Genomic DNA, 22,637 nt, shown 5'->3' with positions numbered 1-22,637 from the left:
TTACATCGATAAATGCTTTTATAGTTTCTAAAACACTTTGTTATGTGTTTATAGTTCCTTTCCATTTCACCTTCTTCTACAGGTTGTTAAGTTTTCACCTAGGAACTTGGTCGTAATGGAACTGTTCGGTTAAATCTATATCCACATTTAAGGCTTTCCGTTTTAAGACATTCTCCTATCTCTTCCAAACCCTGACAGGTTTTCAAGAGCATTTGAAATCTGGCACAGCGCCTATGTGGACAAATATTGCAAGATGACTTACTGGATAAGTCCTGTCAGTTTTGTCCCCATCTCAGGATCAAGATGAAATCTCTACTTTCAGTTGTGCAATTCCACTTGCTTCGGGGGGAAAGAAAGCCTGTCGTTAACCTCAGAATATGGCAGTGCCCTGGGCAGCCTGACCACACACAGACTTGTGCACTGAAGGGTGTTTCCTGAGTCACTGCCCTGACTGCCATTCAGGAGGGCTTTCCCTCTGCTGCAGTGGTCAACGTTTTAGAGCGGTTCCTGGTATCATTACGCCTTTTCATCTCCCCTGACTGCCTGCCATTTTCAGGCTGTAAACCAGTGTTTTTCAGTTTCTTTGATGGTGACTTACAGGAAGAAGCACCTTCACTTTTGTTTGCTGTCTGATACTCACACAGACGTATGAGAGCAGACCTGCAAAGCACTGCCTAATACTACTATATGTGCTAAGGAAAAAATTACAAAAGAAACACAAAGTGTGACTTTCGTAATGTTTACTTTGAATTTTTTTAATATATTGTATTGATTATGCTGTTACAAGTGTCCCATTCCTTCCCCCTTTATTATCCTCCGCCCTGCACACCCGCTCCCACCCACATTCCTCCTCTCCTTAGTTCATGTCCATGGGTCCTACATATAAGTTCTTTGGCTCCTACATTTTCTGTACTATTCTTAACCTCCCCATCTGTTTTCTACCTACCATTTATGCTACTTATTCCCTGTACCTTTTCCTCCACCTCTCTCTTCCACCTCCTCACTGATAACCCTGCACGTGATCTCCATTTCTGTGACTCTGTTCCTGTTCTGGCTTAGTTTTTGTGGTTTTTTTTAACGTTCTGTTGTTGATAGTTGTGAGTTTGTTGTTGTTTTACTGTTTGTATTTTTGTTCTTCTTTTTCTTAGAAAAGTCCCTTTAACATTTCATATCATAAGGACTTGGTGACGATGAACCCTTTTAACTTGACCTTCTCTGGGAAGGTCTGACACCCAGTCAGACACCCAGTGCCCCTTGCATGCCTGGCTGCACCCAGGTGCACTGTTAAGTGAGGGCCACTCAAAGGCAGTCGGCACATTTCGTGGTACTTTTCAGAGATACCGTAAATTAACTGCATTCTTGTAATTTGGCTCTGACTGTATTAAAAATACTTTCTGCTCTTTCACTGTTAACTGGAAGTTTTGGCTCTTTTTCATGGTTATGAATTACCATATTTTCGGACCATAAGACACACCTAGGTTTTAGAGCAGAAAAATAGGAAAGAAAATTTTGAAGCAAAAATGTGGTAAAATACTTAATAATACAAATAACATAATATTTCACCAATGTAATTATAAAGCTACATAAAATGCACCCCCACTCTCCTCCCAAATTTAGGGGGAAAGTGTGTCATATAGTCTGAAAAATACGGTATGTCTCTGCAGTCCTTTGAACCTGTGGACCAAGAGGAAGTTGTTATGGAATATAGTGCAGATGCATGGGTGATAAAAATCCACTAAGGAAGTGATCACAGGGTACTGCCTTCCCTTTCTGCAATTTTATTTTTTCAGGATGTACACAGATACTATTTTATTTGCCCAGTGAAATGATTCATTGCCTTGGGAGTGGCAATACTCACTGTGCTAGGAAGTGGTGAGTGTTCCCCATTGGCAGAGGAGATGGGGAGTGACAGGTTCACACAAGTCTGGTTAGAACAGGAGCCAGAGCCAGGATTTTCTGCTCCTGCTCAAAAGTGTGGGCCGGCCCATTCTCACCAGGTGTCTGTCAGCACTGGCAGTTTGGAAGTCTCTGCCACCGCGTGAAAGCTCAGAAAACAGAGAAGACCAGAATGTGGATTTAGGCTGTAAAGAATCACTTTATTGATTCTTTAAAAGGGCTTTTTTTCCTCTTTGGAAAGAATACTTAGGGCAAGCTGTGGAAGGAACTTTGGCAGGTAGGGACATTCATTCATTCATTCAGCAGATATTTACATAGATGATAGTTAACAAAGGATGAAGTCTTCTTGTTCCCCTTTTCACTAAAGGGGAACTTAAAAGACTCATCCTTTAAATCTGTGTAAGAGAAGAAGTGGAGAAAGTAAAAGAACACTTTCCAGAGCAGGAGAAGAAGGTAGGCCCTCACATGAGCGCAAGTCCTTTCAGGGCAGAGCCTACCCGCTGCTCAGTACGTCCATTAAATTATTCACTGCATAGTGGGGGTGCATTCCTCTACTCACAGCCTGTGTTCTCCAAGGGGTATGATAGATTCATTGACATTATAATATCAACAACTAAAAACACTATCTTTCATTTTAATGAAAAGCGAGGACTAAGTAAGAGAAAGTCATCTCTTAACAGCTCAACTTTGGGAATGAATAAACCTGGGCAAGTTTATAACTAACTTATTTGTGGGTGGTGGGATCTTGTTGGAATCTATGAAGCCGAAACATGCCTACTGTTCTCAGTATGATGTTGCAGGAAGGGCCCTGGTCTGCGGCCTCTGTTCTAGCTCAATGACCTTGGCCAGTAATGCTCCCAATAGACTTTTGTTTCTCAATTTTCTTTCCTCAGCTGAAAAAAAATGAGCGTGGTCTCAGGCTTTCAAGCCCTAGGCTTTAGAGATTCTATAATAAAGCTGGCCCTGCATGAGATTGAGAATGAGATTTATTACAGAGAGGATGATATTTGAAGCAGCAGTAGAAAGGCCTTTCTCTCTCTAGGCAAACATGAGACAAGAGTGAGGCAAGTTCACTAAAGCATCATCTGATTTCCGTAGTTAATTTTAGCAGCTAAAGTGAGCATGTAGCTATCCCTCCTTTTGTTGGCATGATCTCTGGTGTGATGAGACTTACATAGGAAATATCAGATCGAGAAGCCTTTAAAAAACAATCCTTCTAACCCTCTCTAGCACTTCTTCACTACTCTTGACTTCCAACTTAGATTTGAAATGTGACAAGTAGGTACTCAGAGCCACCCTATATGCTGCTTTGCTTGCTTTCTTTTTCTTTGCTCTAATTGGGTTAACCTTTAAGAAGAGCTGGCATATTTGCCTTAAACACTTTCCGCATATAATTTATAATATTGGCCGTCGGGGGCCTTTTCCATTCTTATTATTTGTTCCTGAGCTTGACAGCTCATAATTAACTAATGGTGGTATTTATTTTAACTTGAGAAACATTTGTGTCGAAATATAAAATGAGCATCTGAGAAGTAAAATCACAGTAGCTTTAGGAAATAAAATTTTTTAAAAACTGTGAAGGGTACAACTTAGCCTAAATAAGAAGCTGAATAAATCTGCCTAAACAAATTAATTTTCACTGGGGAATTTATTCCTACAATGTCCCTTTATAGCTATAGAACTAACATGACAGAACAGAAAAAAGAAATGAAGATTTCTCATGGGCACTTTTGGTAGGAAGTGAAAAGCAGAATTTATTCCTCTTTATAGTGTTTGTTTATTTTGTGTGATGCTAGAATTCATAAAGCAGCATCAGATAATCCCATTCAATCCACGCACAAGTTCTTTAATGCAAGTAGTTGTCCCATTTTTTAACTGAGAACCCTGAGGCTCAGAGGGACTTAGTACCAAGCCCAAGTTTAAATTGCCAGGAAGAAGAGAGAGAAGACTCAGAGTGAGGACGGTGACCCTCAGTTTCACCTTCCCTGCCTGACCATTGCCATGAATTTTAGTACGCTTGATTGGGCAAGGCTTTTTTTTGCTTAATTTACTATATTTTCAAATAGGCTTCATCTTTAATAATTTAAAGAATCCTTTTATTTCTTAGAGAAGCCATTTATGGGATTCGGTTACTTCTTTAGAAAAATTCAAACCCATTATTTCTCAGGTATCTATCCCTGTGAGCATGTTATTTCATTGATTGCCAGGTTTGCACGAGTGCTTAGTATTAGGGCCCTTAGGCCAGGGGTGTCAAACTCACTTTCACCGGGGGCCACATCAGCTTCAAGGTTGCCTTCAAAGGGCCGAATGTAGTTTTAGGACTGTATACATGTAACCACTCCTTAACAGTTAAGTGAGAGCTCAGTGCTGCTGCCAGGTAGGAACAAGGTGGAGGGCCAGATTTGGCCCGCGGGCCTTGTGTTTGACACCTTTGCCTTCGGCTGTCTGTCTATTCACTTAGCTAGAATTTTGAGGTTAAAAGTTAGAAACTCACTTGAAATAAGCCAGAGGATGCAGACTGGGCTTTTTATTCTATGTGTCTGAAAGTACTAGAAGTAAAAAAATAACACTTCTTCTAAACAAAATGAGAAAACCCCTTAACCACTTGTTTTGCAACTGTAAAAGGATGTGTTTGTGCTTCACACTGTGGTCAGTCATCTGTTAATATATTTGTTCTTATATTTTATTTGTCAGTAGTGCAGCTGACCTAGCTGCTTCATTCATTTTTGCAAATATTAGATCAAATCTGTTTCAAGCCACCTTGGTAAGGTGTTGAGTTTTAGGATTGGCCAAAATGGCTTTTCTGCTTAGTTCTTGTGAGCTAATTTGCTACTTGACAATTCTAATTAGTCACTGGTTTTTCTTCTGTTCGTCCTGGGGTGTGGAGGCTCTTTGACAAGTTGCAAGAAAGTGAGTGGTGCATTTGGCACTAAAACATGATTATGCTTGCTGTAATGAAAACACCTCACAAATATTACAACTAAACAAATAATAACGTGTACTCTCTCTGGTAGACAACTGCCTTTTGTACAGCTACAATACTCCATTTCTTCACCAAATCCCAGAAGGTTCAGTATTTAATAATACTGAGCAGTTTTTATGGGGAGATGTTTAGGTAACGAAAACGTTTGTGTACCTGGGTAAACAAAGTACCACCTGAACTAGCCCGAGACTCTGAAAGCATTTAGTGGCCAGCTGCCTCAGACCTCTGGGATATTCCCATGTCACACTTCTGAGGCCGGTAGTGGGCTGTGTTTAATAAGTGGAGATCTCAAGCTTAAGTTAACTTACTACTCCAAAGAAGGAGAAGATGAGGAACTCATTTATCAATCATTGACACCTTCCGTAAATTGCCTCGCTTTAAAGCAATTTAAAACAGTGGAAGGAGGCCAAAGAATGAGATACAGAGACCACATAAAACATTGAGTAAAGTGAAATTCACATTCTGCAGCGAGACTTGGTGACTAGTAGGACCTTGACCCACCCACCTCCTCCCGACAAGGCTTTGAGCAGGCGGGGTGGGCGGGGCTTCAGACCAGCTTTGCTCTCCTCTCTCTCAGCACTTGACAAAATCTAAATAAACTGAAAAGTTCCTAGATATGGCTCTTTCCTGGTTGTAGGAAATAGTTTGTCCCATTTCAGAGATCCCTATTGGTTGGGATCAGGGGTTCTTGTTACGTCCTCTTGTCCGGGTGAAGGGAATCACATTATGCTCCCTCCCTGCCCCTGGAGCAGGTGTGGTCTTGGTCTACCCGTGAGGGTGAGGCAGGCTCTCCTCTCTGAGCAGTCATGAGTCACCCTCCTCGGCTTTCTTTAATTCCCCTTTGAAATGATACAGCCCTTCTGGGCATGTTTTGAGCATTAATAATGTTAAGAATCATCCTAAGAAAAGCCCAGGATATTTATGAAAGCACTATTAGCAACATCTGTGATCTTTTTGCCACAGTTAATTCTGCCTAATTAACACCCGTATTTTTCGGACTATAAGACGCACCCCCCCCCCAATCCCAGGGAGGGAGGGGGTGTGTCTTATAGTCTGAATGTATAGTCTGAATGGCTCACTGTGTGTGTGTGTGGGGGGGTCGTGATAAAGCGGGGTCCCAAGTTATTAAATACTTTACCACATTTTTTGCTTCTAAAACCTGGGCGCATCTTATAGTCCTAAAAATATGGTGCCCTGACTGGGAATTGAACCAGTGACCTTTTGGTTCACAGGCTGGTACCCAACCCACCAAGCCACACCAGCCAGGGCAAGAAGATTCTTTATTGTCCCACCAGGATATCCAGTTGACCCAGCCTCATTCGTGGAAAAGATCATACTCCCTACACTGCACCGTAGTCGCAAACAAGGGGACCTTATGGGTCTAGTGCAGCTTCTGATAAGTGTGTTTTAGTGTCGGGTGAGGCCTTCCTGTCTTGCTCACTGTGCTCCACCTCCGTTTCCTGGCACAGTAGCTCATGGGCTGCTTCATGTGGTGAGTAAATAGTAGGTAACTGATGGACTGGTCTGAACTTGCCTTTAGGCCTGAGTGTTTAAAATTCCTAGGCTCAGGCTCAAAGTAAAGACACTCAGGTTCCACTTCAGAGAAGACTCGACTGGTTATATTTTTTCAACAGGCCCAGCTATGGTTTCGGATGAGCTCTGCTGGCTGAATGCCTAAGGAAGGCCGGTCAGCTTCAGAGTAGCCGTCACTAGCAGTGCGTCTATTTAGCCATCCAAGCCCGTACATATTTGCTATGGGCCTACTATGTGCCAGGCATAAAATACGGCTATGAAATAATGGGATTCTTTTCCTAGTTTCTATTTTTAATATTAGAACATTTGTGTTTCTTTCTTTACAAGTTAAACAGTGCAGTAGGGCGATTTTTAGAATTTTCTTCTACTACTGGTAGAGCTTTGTTGCTCTAGTGTAGTTATTTTAAAAACTTTTTTTACGTGACAGTCTGGGTAAACAGGCAGCAAGCCCAAGAATGAGAGCTTCTATGTTGTTATCAGAACATTTCAAAACAACACCCTGCAAGAGAAAGGAGATTTTTATTTTTGCACCTCATTTTATCTGGTGAATTCAATGATCTGTTGAGTCCTTTTCTTGTTTTCAGAACTTAGGGCCAGCCCAAAGACCACGTTCAGAGAAAGGAACGTGTATTTTCCAGAGGCTGGTGGTGTGCTCAGGAGGGGCTCTTGTCCTGTCAGGGGTGGTGCAACTGGGCCGGGTGCTGGGCGCTGCGCTCGGTCCTGGCACCTGTCAGGACACCTGTCCACGGATGACTGCTCCCTGGCTGTCATCTTGCCCACTTTCACCAGGGCCCTGGTTCATGTGCCTGGACCTCTCTCAGGGACGTGGAGGAAGAGTGACAGTGAGGGTAGACACCCCAAGCTGGGGCCAGCCCCCAGCATTCGCCGCTAGAATGTGGGGCTGCCTCTGTCAGCTTCCTTGTCCCTGCTACCTGTCTCTGGTGGTCACCAGGCCCAGCTGCTGGGAGCGCTGTGTGGACTCTGGGAGAGGCAGCCGTGGTGCTGGCCAGGGAGCACGGCCCCTGCCTCAGGACAAGGAAGGAGCCTGGCAACAGGACAGGGCGTCTGTGCGGTTGACTCTCAGGTACACAACAGGACTTTCTTGTTACTTAACACTGGCTCTGTTTGCTTTATTTGTTAGTTTGCCTCCATGGAATGTTTTTGTATTGAGTGAAACCTCATCTATCCGAGGTCACCAACCTCCACCATTTGGAGCACAGTGAAGAACCTAAAAGAAAGTGGGTGGGTGCCTTTGAGAACCTAAAGACCCATCCTGGAGTTTTCGTTCTTTATTACAGAGAGCCATAGGCTTTTTTTTTTTTTTTGGGTCTTTGTACTCCACATGTAAATTAAAAAAATTTTTTTCAATTACAGTCGACATTCAATATTAGTTTCAGGTGTACAACATACTGTGTTGACTCTACTTTCGCGACAATTCTCACGAGCTTGGTTTTCTCACTTCTTAGTTCACACCGATTTAGTAGCAACAAATTAGGTGGCTAGATATGAGCCGTAGGAGAACCTCTAGAGGTGACAGCTGACAGCCTGACGGTAAGGGGCTGACAGAGGATCTATAAAAAGCTCAGGAGGCCGGAGCCATTTTATACAGGGCAGAAAGCGCTCTGGGCGTGTCATCGGCCTGGAGGGCGGCGCAGAGAACCAGGACGTCTACTCACCAGGTTGACCTGAGTCATCGACAGGATATTGAATTGTATCGAGAGCCTCTGCCACAGAAGGCAGGCACTTGAGCAATACATTTAAGATTTTCAGAAAAAGAATTGAAATGTTGGTTATCTGAAATAATTTCTTATATAGAGCCATTGTTTTCCTCAGGATACTAAAGATAGGAAATAACCCTCCCTGTCTCCCTGGCTTTCCTTCTCTCTTCCTCCCCCTCCCTTCTTACTCTGTGCCCCCTTGATTTCTTCTGTTTCTCTATCCCCTTCCCCTCCCCACTCCTTTACCCCCACTTCCTCCCCGCAGCTTGCTACCCCCCAACTGCCTTCTCTTCCCCCTTTCACTTTCTCTTCTACCTCTTCTCCTCCCGAACACGACACCGTTCTCCACTGTTCTTCATCTGTGAAGGACAGGAATGTCCAGTGGGTTGCTGGTAAGTGTTTAACAACTGGCTCTCAGGGGAAAAAAACCCTGTTCATAGCATTTGCCCATTTCCTTGGTGTAAATACTCCCACTGTGGTCGATCTGGGGCTGCCATTGTGACGCCACCCACAATGGAGCAGTAACACTGTTTCCTCCCTGCGGACACGATGGACCTAAGTAACCTCAAGAACATAAATAAGAGGGAAATGTAGTAAAATTGGTAGAAAATAATATTTTGAGTACTTATTAACTTTGTTTTAATTATAATTAATTTACTTATACGTTTATATCATTTAATTTTTAATAATGTCTGGGTCGAGCTGCTGGTGTGTAAAACTCCTGCAAATGTCAGCCATCTCACTGGTGAGCTGCTACAAGCCAGCCCCCAGCACGGCCCTGCACAACACCTCACAGCTAAGAGATGCCTCGCCATCTTATTTGAGCACGACAGCCTCAGTTCTATTGAAGAGTCTCAGGAGCTCACAGCTAGAAAGAGACGATCTATTCTGACTTCTCCACCTGACACATTAAGTCCGTCTACAGTCTGGTGGAAGGACAGCCCAGGGCTTCTGCCACTCAGAGTTCACATGTCCCAACACAGAATCAAGGACTGATGCAAACATTTCAGAGTTAAGGGGAGTTCTTCAGGCTCCAGACCATGCCTAGAATTTAATCTCTTTCTCCCATTGCTCTCTAATTTCATTTTCATGAAAATTACCCAATTCCTAATTTCATAATTTAGCACAGACGTTTTATTTGTAGGGACTGATGTAAGGACCACCAAGTCATGTCATTCAGTAAAATCAACAAATGTTTGTTACCAGTTACTATGTGGTCAGTGTTCAGAGTCTACCCTATTTCTTGCCAAAGGATTTATTTTACTGATTCATCATCCATATATAAAAGACATTCATTATATAGGTTTTATATCATTTTATTACATTTCTCTCTAATCTATGCTCTTGAGGTTATTAAATTTATTAGCTGGTATATTCGTTCACAGGTATATATATATATATAAAGCATATACAGTTTGGGGCAAAAGTAGGTTTAGCAGTTGTATGTGAAACTGAGTTTATTCTTATATTATTATTATTTATTAATTATTATATTATTTTCTATGTGAACCACTATAAACCCACTTTTTGCCCCACCCTGTATATGTATATATATTCTTTGTATGACACTTTTGACACTTAGAACTAATGGTTCAGGTTACTGTAGGTTGGAAATAGTTGATTCCCTCAGGCCAGTGAAACTAGATAGCTTTCTAAAAGATCTCTCTAGCTCTGCGCAATGGTGCTTTTCTGACAAGGTGAAGCTCTTTGGGAAAGCTGCAGTTTGTGTGTGTTTGCTAAGGCAGCAGACCACACCCGGCCTGGTGTACAAGGCCCGTCGTATGGTGGGAGGAGCACGGCCTGCAGAGCAAGGCAGCCCTCGGTCTAGACCCCGCTCTGTCTGCTCACTAGTTGGTGATCGTTTTTCATTTGGACTATTGAGAGCTCATGTTATGGATATTTCTTTGTTCCTCAAGAAACCTTAGTTTATAATGGGCCTCAAACTAGAAGATGAAGTTCTTTGGAAATGCTGTCTCACTCCTCTCCTTGTGGGCAAAATTGCTGTAACAGGGAGCGGTGGGTGTGTGGGGTGCTATGTGACTGGGGCGGGCAGGTGGCTTGTGACAAGGAATGTGAGCATGGTAACTTGAGAGGACAGGTCTGGCCACTTCACATCCCTAATAGGCCAGATTTGTCACGTGTCTGGATGTGGGCACAGGTCATGCTCCCACATGTCAGGCTTGGGTGTCTCCTTGGTCTGCCATCAGCCATATTCTGGTCTAAGGGGCTTAATCAACTCACCACCTTAGTGCACACCAGTACTCGCCCCAGCCTCCCTCTCTTTATTGATGATGTGGTGAATCGCCTCCAAAGACCTGGAGTGATTTTTCACTCTGAAGTAGTTTCGGATTTGCCGGAGAGTTGCAGACACAGCACCACACCTCTCCGTATCCCCTTCACCCAGCTTTCCCTAATGTCACATCAACACGGGCACAATCCTATTAGCTAAACTACGGTCTTTATTAGATTTCCCTGGTTTTCCTGCAAATGCCCTTTTTTCTGACCCAGGAAACCACACTGCAACTTGTAGAGCCTGTTTCCCCACCTACTCTTCGAGCCTCCTAACCCAGTCCCTCACGCCAGCCCTTCTCTTCCATTTCTGTGACAGGTGCCACAGCCCCACCCGGCCCCACCCTGCCCCTACCACTCACGCGTGGACCCTGGCACATTATTATTGCACACCTGTCTCCATATTCTCGCACCTTCCTTGGAGCTGCCACAGCTGCCAGATGAAGCATTGGAGAAGGGATTCTTCTCACGTGACTCTAATCTCTTCCTGAGTGAGAGCTGAGCCCCCCCCCCCAACTCCTTTCTTACCTTCCAACATGCGTTCACCTCAGTTCCTTCCACAGACAGATGGATCTCTTGGCTGCATCCCTAACACAGTTGGTCACCTCGAGTCCTATTGTGTGTCAGGGACTATGTTACTCTCCTACGTGCTTCATCTTATTCAGTCTCCAGGGGAGTACCTATGAGGGGGGCCGGTTAGGAAATTGAGGCACAGAGAAAGATAAATACCTGGCCATGGATGGTTGAAGAAGGGTTTGGGCAGAGGCCATCGGACTGTAGACTGTAGGTTCTTAGGCACCCCAGTCTCTCATCTCGAGTTCAAGATGGCCCTGTGAGCTCTGCCCATCCCATTCCCAGGTGCTCCCCAAACCCTCCTCTCAGTGAGGATCCTCTCCAGTCTCTGAATCCAAACTTGGATCCCATCTCCACGATGGTTGTCATTTTAGGCTGAAGTCAACCTGCTTACCCAGCACATCTTATTATGTAGAAATCAGTTAAAGATAAATGCCACGGCATCGCTCGGCTGGCACTTGTGTGCCACATGAGGTTTCTTATGTGTGTGCCTCTTCCAAATGCAACTGGAAGCTCCTAGAGGGTAGGGACTTCAGTTCATAATATACTGTGTCATTCAAAAAGTCCAGTAGATAGTCTCTGTTGAACCAATATGTTTTAAATAAGTGTGATTTCTTGGAATATAATTTGATATATACTGAAGAGAGCATTTTCTTTTGGTCTCATTCTATCTGAAATAGTACCAGTGGCCTGACTGTGGCTTATGGTGCTGCTCTGGCCTTTAATCCCTGTTGACTATAATAAGACCATAACCAAACAAGAATAGTAACTCACACAGTGCTTACTGTGTACGGGGCTCTATTCTAAGGTTTTCCCACATTAACTCTTGATCCTCTTAACACACCTACGAGATAGCTGCTATCATCGAGTCCCATTAAAAGAGTGTGACTCAGGCACAGACAGGTTCAGTCACTCACTGAGAGCCAGAGAGGAGCTGAGGGAACAGGAAGGAGTGTCCCCATGGGCCAGGTCTCTTGGATCTGCTCCTGTGGGGACTTTGCCAGCAGAGGTCACAGATGGTCACAGACCTCACCACCTCTTCTTGTGAAATCAGAGTGGTCATGTACTTAGGATACAGAATATCCTGTGATATGATGAGTGTATTTTAGGAAAAGTGAGTTTGTTAATCTTGTGAGCCTTTATAGATATTTAACTCCTTGTTCTTCGGGATGCTTAGTGACGTCCTTCGTAGGGTATGACTTCAACAGCAAACAGCACAGGTTAAGGCAGCTCCAGAGCACGGCGCTTGTGAGGGTGACTTTGTCAGGTCACGGCTCTGATATGTCCTGGATGCCCCAGGATGGAGAAGACGCCCAGAACTCTCTCTTTATGTGTTTCCCCTCTTTTCAGTGTTTAACCATGTTGTACCATCCAACCTACCACAGACTGGTCAGGCGACCGCAGCACCTGGCGTTGGACTCTGCTGCAGTGAATACTCTTCTGCTCTTCTCGGCACAGTTAAAAGAAAACCTGATGCCATGCCCCTGGTCTGTCTGGGAAATGCCCTCTGAATCACAAATGCAACATACCTATGGGGTTTTTAACTGCTACTTGGTTTGCTGGTCTTAATCGCAACACTGGGTCCTGGAATTTCTGAAGGTCTCTTTCTGGTGACAAGATCTCTCCGCCTGCACAGTGAAGTCACAAGTCGCTCTACTAAAGAATTCAAAACTCTGGACTTCCGCCAAGATGGAGACGTAGGTGGAGGAACCACCTCGCCTCTGTGCACAACCGAATCTAAGAACAACTATTTTTAACAGCAGTCACAACCAAGCCACATGGAAAATCGACAATACGGAGTCCAAAGGACAACTAGATACTCAGCTGGAGCGCGCGAACAGCCGAAAGCACTGATCCAGAGCGAGCTGGCTATGGGAGCGCACAGGGAAGAGGCGCGGCAGGCTGTCTGCGGTCAGTCGCGCACCTGCGTGCGGAGAAACCAGTGAGAAGGGAAGCCGGCTCAGGGCAGCAGGCTCGCACAATTCTGATCGGATAAACAAGCCTGAGGCGTGTGATGTGACTGGATGCGCTGGGCTAGCGGAGAGGACTGCCATGGCTCCCTCTCTGACCACGCCCCCACACACAGCGTCACAAACCAGCGACCTGGGTCTCCCCGTCCTGGTAAACAACTAAGGCTTCGCTCCTCTTACTTAACAGCACGAATAGACCAAAAATGGCTCTAGGACAACTCAGAGCCCCAGAACCGATAGATCTAAGCGATGAAGAAATAGCCAGTCTTTCAGATGCACAGTTCAAAACACTGGTTATCAGGATCCTTACAGAACTGGTTGATTTTAGTCACAAATTAGATAAACATATGGAAGCTAAACTAATTGAAATGAAGGGAAATACACAGGAAACCAATAGTAATGGAAAGAAAATTGGGACTCAAACCAAGGGAGTGGACCAGAAGGAAGCAAATAATGGCCAAACAGAAAAGAGTGAAGAAGCAAGAATTCAAAAAAATGAAGAGAAGCTTAGGAACCTCCAGGACATCTTTAAACGTTCCAACATCCGAATTATAGGGGTACCAGAAAGGGGAAAGGCACAGCCACCAGTGGAAAACTTATTTGAACAAATAATAAAGGAGAATTTCCCCAAGCTGGCAAAGAAAATAGACTTCCAAGAAATCCAGGAAGCTCAGAGAGTCCCAAAAAAGTTGGACCCAAGAAGGGACACACCAAGGCACATCATCATTACATTAGCCAAGATTAAAATGAAGGAGAGAATCCTAGAAGCAGCAAGAGCTAAGGGGACAGTCACCTACCAAGGAGTTCCCATCAGACTGTCAGCGGATTTCTCAAAAGAGACCTTACAGGCAAGAAGGGGCTGGAAAGAGGTATTCCAAGTCATGAAAACCAAAGATCTACAACCAAGATTGCTCTACCCAGCAAAGTTTTCATTTAGAATGGAAGGACAGATAAAGTGCTTCTCAGATAAGACCAAATTCAAGGAGTTCATCATCACCAAGCCCTTATTATATGAAATGTTAAAGGGACTTACCTAAGAAAAAGAAGATAAAAAAGATGAACAGTGAAAGGACAGCAATCTCACAGTTATTAAGAACCACACCTAAAACAAAAGCAAACTAAGAGGACAGCTAGATCAGGAGCAGAACCATAGAAATGAAGATCTCATGGAGGGTTAGCAACAGGGGAGTGGGAGGAGGGGAAGGGGGGAGAAGGTACAGAAAATAAGTAGCATAGACAGTAGATAGAAAATAGATAGGGGGGAGGGTAAGAATAGCAGGGGGAAATACAGAATCTAAAGAAGTTGAGACACGTGTTCATGAACTAAAGGGGGAAATGGTGGGGGAGGGGTATGCAGGGTGGAGGGGAATGGAGGGGGGGAATAGAGCAAATGTAATGGCATAATCAATAAAAAAAGTTAAAAAAAAAAGAATTCAAAACTCTAGTGGGACATTTCCAACACTGGCCTTTCACTTTCTTTTTGCGTTCTTATGAGTTCATCCTTTGATTGATTACCTGTTTTGGGGGGTGGAGGGGTTCTCATGATTGGAGTGCACAGGGGAAGCCTGTGGACACTATCAGGTGATGGCGTGTGGGGCAGAGGGCTCACAGCCTGCCCTGCCAACTGGGCTGGATCTGCGGGCCCAGAGGCCATCCCCTTGCTCCAGGGGCACCATGGCCTCCTCGGGTTATGGAGGCAGCAATTGCTCCTGAAAATCAAGCTCGCCCATGGTACAGTTTGTGTCTGGCTCTTTTGGCGAGTGCCTCTCGTCTCGTTTCCTGCTTCAAGGCAGCATCTTCCTGTTTGAACTGACCTTCCCCCATCTGCGTGTCTTAGTGCCAAAGGGACCACAGAAAAGCAACGTTCTGTTTCCATCTCTGCTACTTATTTAACATTCCAAATACAGTCAGGCTCAATACATGTGAGAACTTCTTAGTTCATTGGAAGGAATTGTTCTTCGTCCAATTTACATCTGCTTCTTTCTCCTGATGTTCTCACGGATTAGATCGGTGTGTCGGGGCCAGACTTGTTATGACTATCTTCCACTCGTTCACACTCTAACACCTCTTTCGGGCCTCAGAGGCGAGGTTTCTCTTTTACTCTGTTATTGGGAGTGAGGCCCATGTAAGGACGGTGCCTGCCATTGCTACAGGGGTCTGGGTTTGGCAGAGGACTTGAAGGAGTGGCTGAGTGATGAGGCCACTCAGGGAAGCAGGAAGTGACACTGCTAGGGACAGCCAATTTTTTAAAGCAGGTCGCACTGGGCAAGTGATGTGGCCTTACCCTGTGTATTGGCTTCCTGTGTCCCTGTCTCTATGTCCTATGTGCTGCCTTCTCTTGACCAGAAATTTTAATATCCATGTTTCCCAGCTTGCAGGTCTGGCCCTGGTTCCCAAGAGATGTTCTGCTGGGTGGTTTTAAAAGTTGCATTGCCCTCTGAATAGGATTAAGCTAATCTTAACACCCAGCACAAAGGGTGCAGGCATTTGCCTACCCTGTGTGGGTCAGAAAGGGCAGGGCACGCATGAGCACTAAGAGGGACTGCTTCTCTTCCTGTTGTCGTTTCTGAAAAGGGATCTGCAGAGAAGAGAGAAAATAAAGTCATAGTTTGAGCCCATGTATGGCTCCCACTTAATGGTGCTTTCAGGCCAGACTTATATTGGGAATGGAATATTCTTGGTAGATAAGAAGTGAAACTTCTCATGCCTGTGCCTGAGGACTGGACCCTGTCTGTTGACAGCAAACAGCGTCAACCAGGGTTGAGTGTGGGGTGCTCAAGGGTCCATGAAGCTAGCTTTTGTGAAGATTCAGTGGTCTCACAGGTAGCCATGACTTCCCTTCTTCTTTCTAGACTGCTTGGTAGTCTTTTTTCTCCCAGTACAGGGAGGCAGAGGGCGGGTTGGGGAGAGCTAGTATAACTGGGCCAATGGGACTTGTGTCAGAACCCCAGGGGCCAGTTCTGCCCAGTGACTCTCCCATCGAGTAGCTGGGGGCAGACTTTATCCCCAGCAAGGAGGATGGGTTTCCCTTTGCTGTCTGTGGCTCTCCTCTTTGTTGTACTGTTCGCCTGGGCTGTGGAATAAATATTGTCTTGTTACTCATCAGTGTGATGTTTTATCTCACTCGTGAGTGGGCCGTGTGCTGTGACCATGACTTCTTAGCAGGCTTTGTTTGGGTGCCTCCTGGCTTCTGGGGTGGCCCCCAACCCCACCTGCACATACCACGGTGCTTTTGTGCCCTCCCAGTCCACCTGTATCCTGGGATCAGGGGCTGGTACCACACTGGACAGGTTCATAGTGACCTGTCTCTGGCCTACCTGGGACCTGTGGTGGGAGGTCTGGACCATTGATCCAGCTGGTTTGTCTAATAATCCATGTGGGAGGCTGGAAGAAACACAAAAGTGTGGGCAGAGGAGCATGTTGGAGGGCCCCAGGAATGATGGAAGCCCTATGTAGCTTGACAGAGGGGGCAAGACCAGCTTGAGAATCTCAGGAGACTCCGGGCTACAATTGGAGGGGGAAGAGGTTATAGAATAATATTTGTCATTCTGCTGATATACACAACCAGCCCTTGAAGTTGAGTTCTTTAATTTAAGTGAACCCAACACAATGAATTTATAGGCCTTATCGGAAGTATCTCAACCAGAGAGATGACTGTGTCTAACTTACACCTAGTAACAGATACATTATCTTGACTCCTGCTTCCTCTTTTTTTAATTATTAAAGATAAATTACCACCTGGCTTTCAAAATTATCATGCTGATACAAAACACTGTATCAGAAATACTAAAGAGGGCCTTTTTGCTATCGGCGATCATGTTACTATGAGTGGAAGTGATAATAATCTAAGATGAAGAGATAGCTACAGAACTTCGGTTTGTCTCATATCTCCTGACCCAGCTTAAGGAGATCTGGAGGCAGCTAGGTGTGTTCTCTGATAGGCAGATTTTCAATCTCATGGGTGACTGATTTCTTCATTCACAAAGAAGCAGAGAAAGTGAGATCCATAGCTCTGGTGCGACTGACTCAAACTGGGCCTGCTGCAGGCAAAGCCGGCTCTCCAGGGAGAGCCGGCCAGCTAGACTTCTCAGCCTTCTTGATACGATCTGTTACTATGAGCGCTGAAGCTATTCCAAGCCCTATTTAACTTCCTGAAATGCCCTCCAAATCACTTTTTCCTGGGTAGAAGGGAGGCCTGTGGTGTCCGCCTGTCCTGAGACCAGAGCCAGGATGGGGAGGTGTGCCAGGGGACCCAGTGAGGGACGAGTGAGGGGAATGGACTTCCCGGTGGGGAGAGTCTCAGTAAGTGTCTAGACTTGGGCACCTGGACACACAGGCCTGTCATTTACATGGAAACTAATTCTGCTGATTTGCCCTTTTATTAGACTCTGAATCCCCAAATACACATCTCATGTTAAACCTTTCACATTGGTTCAGACTATTAAAGATAATTGATAACCTTCATGATGAGGCTTTTATAGATGTGAGAAGAAACAACCTTATTATTTTTTTTAGTATGATTGTGATGTAAGAACAACATTCATTCATAGAACGAGCGAGAAAGACCAGAGTTTGAGTTCCAACTCTGTTACGTGCTAACTGGGTGACCCTGGGGAAATCACACAGCCTTTCCGTGCTTCGGTACCATACAACTGGGGTTAACAAAAGGGATGCGAGAACTAACTGAGGTGATCCATGTAATAGTGTAGCAAAGAGTGTGGCAGAATATAAATGGTAAATTCTAGCTTACACTGTTTGAAACAGAATGGTAGAGGCTGATACTAACCTTGGCTTCTCCTCCGTGACAAATAACGGAAACCCCTCTCTGAGGCTCAGCTTCTTCATCTGTAAAACGGGGATATTTGTTCCACCGACATGAAAGCGTTGTCATGACAGTTATACATGGTGGGATTTGGGGGAAATGCTTTGATGAAACATGAGCACTTTGGAGTTTCAGGTTTCACCCAGTGTCGTGTGAGGGCCGCTGTGCATGGAGTAGAGCTCTTGAGCTCCTTGGTGTGTCTGTGGGTGTTCTACCTGATATAAATGGGGTTGGAGGCACCACGCTTTTCAGAAGAGCTGTTTTAAGCACGTGTCTTGAATACCTCCCTGTAGTGACTCGGGGAAGCATTCTGCATCGGTAGCTCCAGAACTTGTAATACGGAGACAAGAGTAACGTCAGAATGACTGTGGAGATGGGATTGTTGCCAAACCGGGCGGCCTGGGGTAGGAGTGAGGGAGAAGTGGAAACTGCAGGTTGGATTTAGGGAGTATGCAGGTGTCATGGTTTCCTGCTGGGTGGTGACTCAGTGGGAATGTGCCTGGTCACTAGAAAAGCCCAGACCGACTCTGGTCTTCACTCAGAGTGCGTCTGGAGGAGTGATGGTCACTGTTCACTGTATTTTGTCGTGTGTCATGCAACCCACGTTTTGGGCACAAACTTTCAGGAAAAAAAATTTCACCTTAATTTTTTAATTCAATTTTTTATTTATTTCTATTTAGAAACAAAATGGATTATCATATTCCAGGGTATGGTTTTGCATACGAATATTGTTATTGCTTTCTAGAGCTACACTTTTAACACATAAATAAAAGAATGAAAAACATTTATATAGATTCAGCTTAGTACTACCTATGTATAATGCATATCCATATTTTTCCCTCAAAAATTTGGGCAAAAATCTGTACATTAAACACGGCAAAATACAGGTGGGTTGAGTTGGGTGAGAGGAACTCTAGTTTCTCTTTTAGGAACTAAGGGCTGGATTTAAATTTAGCAGTAAGTGGTATCTGCTTTTAAAAAGTGAACTAGAGTAGACCTGTCTCCAGAAGTACCGTTTTTATCCCCTTCACTTTTGTTGACTTATCAGTAAGTGGCTGGCTGCTATCCAGGAGGCTGACACTTGGGGAGAGATTCTTGAAAGGATGGCCCAGCCTGGCCTGGCAACAGGCTCCGCTGTGGAAGGGAGAGATTGAGGGTTACCTTCTGGGAGGGGGCGCTACACCTTTCTCTGCCTTTCTGCTGTAGGATTCAGGGTGTCCCGAGAGGGGACATTTTAACAGTAAGGTGGACCATTTAAAAAATCTCGCCTTGAATATTTAACTATTAACTAGCTTTGTTCTTGTCTGTTATTCCAGCTTTTTTTCTATTATGCTATTTCCTATTTTTCCAGGTATCTCACTTCTCAGATTAAGAAAATGGTCTCTTGTGTATCTCTCTATATAGCTTATATTTTAACCAGAAAAACTGTCTCATATGTGTCTGGCATTCTGTTTTCTAAGTCTAATGAGATGCTTTGTCTTTCTGCCTAATTGCAGCACGTGGGAGAGCTCAGCCATCGTGGTTTGGGCAGTGTCTGTGAGCACCTTCCGGGCAAAAACCACACTTGTGTGTGTCTTTGTTAAGATCTTTCAGTGATGAGACTTGATGCATTTTTGATTTGGGGCTACGACAGGTTTTCTTTTCCACTGCTTCTCTAATTTGAGACTTGACCTAAAATTCCTTTGTGCAGTAAATGGTTTGCTGTATGTTTATCCTCTTTGTTTCCTTCTGTAGCAACTGCCAGATAATGTGGAAAATTCTATTCGGGGCTAGAATAAGCATTCCTATATTTGGAAATGCTGAGTTTGACATGGGCTATATAGCTAACTAGCTTGGATGTAAACAATATTTAAGAAAAGCAAAACTTAATCTTGTCATTTGACTAAATTCAGCCTCCTTGTACGTCATAGGAATCTAATGATCATTTACAATTCCAATAGTCAGTGACAATAATCAGCTCAGTGTATCAATCAAGATAGGCCAGGTTATGCTACAGTCAAGAGTGACCCAAAATTTCAGTAGTTTATAACAACAAAATTGTATTTCTCACTCATGCTATGTATCCAGAGTTGGCTGACATGGGTGTTCCTCTCCTTATAGTCACCCGGGGACCTAGGCCAATGAAGCTTCATCCAGATACTCTTCCATGATTACCAAAGCAGCTCATGGCTCTTAAGGCTTCCAGCAGGAAGGGCATACATCACTTCTACCTCCCAGTTTTTTGCCCAAAGCAAGTCACATGCCCGTGTTTATCTTCAGAGGGAGCTCAGACCTACCCATGTGCCAGGAAGGAGCCACCAGAATATTGTGCCTGGTTGTTACCATCGCTCCTCAAAAGGATCGTTCCTTACCACCTCTCTACCTTCATTTGAAATAATTGTTTCATTTTGTCAGGAAGAAAGAACCTTAATTCCTGGAAGTTTGACAAATGTGGTTATTTCCTTTGTGATGGTCTTTCGAAGCCCACAGGAACGATTTCCCCAACCACTTTGAAGGAAATAACTCTGCCATCCGTCTAAAGGGCAAATGGCCCATGTAATCTAGAGCCAACACTCGAAGGCGAGTGTTGACACAGAAGGCCCTTCAGTTGGCTCATTCATTTTACCGCACCTTTGCTGAGCCTCTTCAACGTGTTCAGGGTTTATTTACATGGCTTCGTCCTGACCTAATATGTGGCTTGCCGTTGTATGAATAGCTCCATGTGCAGTGAAGCACTTTTGGTATCTGCGTAGGAGGCTAAGCCAGCCCTGGGAGAGTAACCCCTCTGGGCTCAGCACGGAGCTAGGAGTTGGAGCCTCACGATGATGTGCTTAAGTGGTTAATAAACAGAATGATGTCAGCTTGAGAGATGAGGGAGGAAGGGGAAGTGTTGTGCTAGAAAACACAGGGAGGGTTAGGCCACTTGAGAGCAGGCTGCGGAGGGCCTCTCTCTGGTGAGGTCGGAAGGCTGAGAAGTCTGCTAGCCGTGGGGGGAAAAGGAGAGGCACAGTCAGACCATGAGGACGCTGTGGGCCAAGTCCGGGAGTCAGCCTTGTAAGTTTACTTAGAAGTCGCTGAAGTAGGGGAGTGAGGTGGTCAGAAATGAATTATTTTTGTGACTATTACAAAAGTTGATGTAACAAAAGTTCACTGTGAAAATGTGCACAACCTGATTTTTATATCGTAGTCAACAGGTGCTGAGGAGAGGGGACATGTGGAAGCAATTATTACTCTGGCAAACAGAACAATTGTTTGTGCTGGATCTAAGGCTTCGAACATGATGATGCCGCTTCCTCGTATTCCCACCGTCCAACATTGTTCTATTACCCACTGTGGAGAGTTACCCTCTCCACACGCTCATCTATGACAGGACTCGTAAAGGGATCAGATCCCCGCGATAGTCCTCGGACATGTCTGCCACCATTTAATTTCAGTGGTAACTTCCGGTCCACAATTTTTTGTCAGCTCAGGAGGGTGAGCCTTGTTCATGGGGTTTCCTTGGTGAGATCAAAGATGCCACACTCAAAATGAAATTCCTTAATTTTTTTTGTTTATTTGTTACACTTGACTTATTATTTTCTTTATACTTCCCTTCTTGGTCTGATTTATATTTCCACAATTAGTTTCTATGCACTGTATTTCTATTTTATTTTATTTTATTTTATTTTATTTTATTTTATTTTATTTTATTTTATTTTATTTTATTTTATTTTATTTTATTTTATTTTTATTGATTATGCCATTACAGTTGTTCTATTCCCCCCTTCATTCCCCTCCACCCCTACCCCCTGTCCCCACCATTACCCCCCCTTTAGTTTATGACCATGTGTCTCAAGTTCTTTAGATTCTATGTTTCTCATACTATTTTTGCCCCCCCCATCTATTTTCTATCTACCATCTATGCCACTTATTTTCTGTACCTTCTCCCCCCTTCTCCTCCTCCCACTCCCCTGTTGCTAACCCTCCTTGAGATCTTCATTTCTATGGTTCCATTCCTGATCTAGCTGTCCTTTTAGTTTGCTTTCGTTTTAGGTGTGGTTGTTAATAACTGTGAGTTTGCTGTCCTTTCACTGTTCATGTTTCTTTAACTTCTTTTTCTTAGGTAAGTCCCTTTAACGTTTCATATAATAAGGGCTTGGTGATGATGAACTCCTTGAATTTGATCTTATCTGAGAAGCACTTTATCTGTCCTTCCATTCTAAAATGAAAGCTTTGCTGGATAGAGCAATCTTGGTTGTAGGTCTTTGGATTTCATGACTTGGAATACCTCTTTCCAGCCCCTTCTTGCCTGTAAGGTCTCTTTTGAGAAATCTGCTGACAGTCTGATGGGAACTCCTTTGTAGGTAACTGTCCCCTTATCTCTTGCTGCTTCTAGGATTCTCTCCTTCATTTTAATCTTGGCTAATGTAATTATGATGTGCCTTGGTGTGTTCCTTCTTGGGTCCAACTTCTTTGGGACTCTCTGAGCTTCCTGGATTTCCTGGAAGTCTATTTCCTTTGTCAGATTGGGGAAATTTTCCTTTATTATTTGTTCAAATAAGTTTTCCACTGGTGGCTGTGCCTTTCCCCCTTCTGGTACCCCTATAATTCAGATGTTGGAGTGTTTAAAGATGTCCTGGAGGTTCCTAAGACTCTCCTCATTTTTTTGAATTCTTGCTTCTTCACTCTTTTCTGTTTGGCCATTATTTGCTTTCTTCTGGTCCACTCCCTTGATTTGAGTCCCAGTTTCCTTTTCATCGCTGTTGGTTTCCTGTGCAATTCCATACATTTCAATTAGTTTAGCCTTCATATGTTCCTCTAATTTGTGGCTATAATCAACCAGATCTGTGAGCATCCTGATGACCAGTGTTTTAAACTGTGCGTCTGAGAGTTTT

The 22,637-nt window shown here is 44.3% G+C and overlaps 1 protein-coding gene and 1 pseudogene across 1 annotated transcript in view; one reads left to right on the top strand and one right to left on the bottom strand.

Annotated features, from left to right (window-relative positions):
* Positions 1-22,637, top strand: part of PPP1R14C (protein phosphatase 1 regulatory inhibitor subunit 14C) — a 71,399-nt gene that overhangs the window by 4,963 nt on the left and 43,799 nt on the right. The gene's annotated exons all lie outside the window — the stretch shown is intronic.
* LOC128627963 (small nuclear ribonucleoprotein G-like) lies at positions 15,454-21,252 on the bottom strand (annotated as a pseudogene).

Source organism: Artibeus jamaicensis, unplaced genomic scaffold, assembly GCF_021234435.1.
Source record: "Artibeus jamaicensis isolate MK-2021 breed Jamaican fruit bat unplaced genomic scaffold, CSHL_Jam_final contig_497, whole genome shotgun sequence".
NCBI classification, from domain to species: Eukaryota; Metazoa; Chordata; class Mammalia; order Chiroptera; family Phyllostomidae; genus Artibeus; species Artibeus jamaicensis.
This window is presented reverse-complemented; position numbering and strand designations above follow the sequence as displayed.